Here is a 261-nt window from a genome sequence, read left to right as displayed (position 1 = left end):
ACCCTCCCCCTTTATTATGGATTCGTGTCGACAAGCACAGCTGCTCACAACAAAAACACGGGACAACCCGCTGCCGTGGAGAAATTCATGACGACACTGAAATTGACTTCGTTCACATTTTACTGTAAAATGTTATTCATGAATAACACGCATTTCACATATGTTTAAATAGAATTTAAAGAAAAATAACATTTACTTTAACGGTATTGATTACATGCCCGCCATGGAGAATTATGACGTCATAGACAATGTTATTATGTT

Source organism: Electrophorus electricus, chromosome 21, assembly GCF_013358815.1.
Source record: "Electrophorus electricus isolate fEleEle1 chromosome 21, fEleEle1.pri, whole genome shotgun sequence".
NCBI classification, from domain to species: Eukaryota; Metazoa; Chordata; class Actinopteri; order Gymnotiformes; family Gymnotidae; genus Electrophorus; species Electrophorus electricus.
This window is presented reverse-complemented; position numbering follows the sequence as displayed.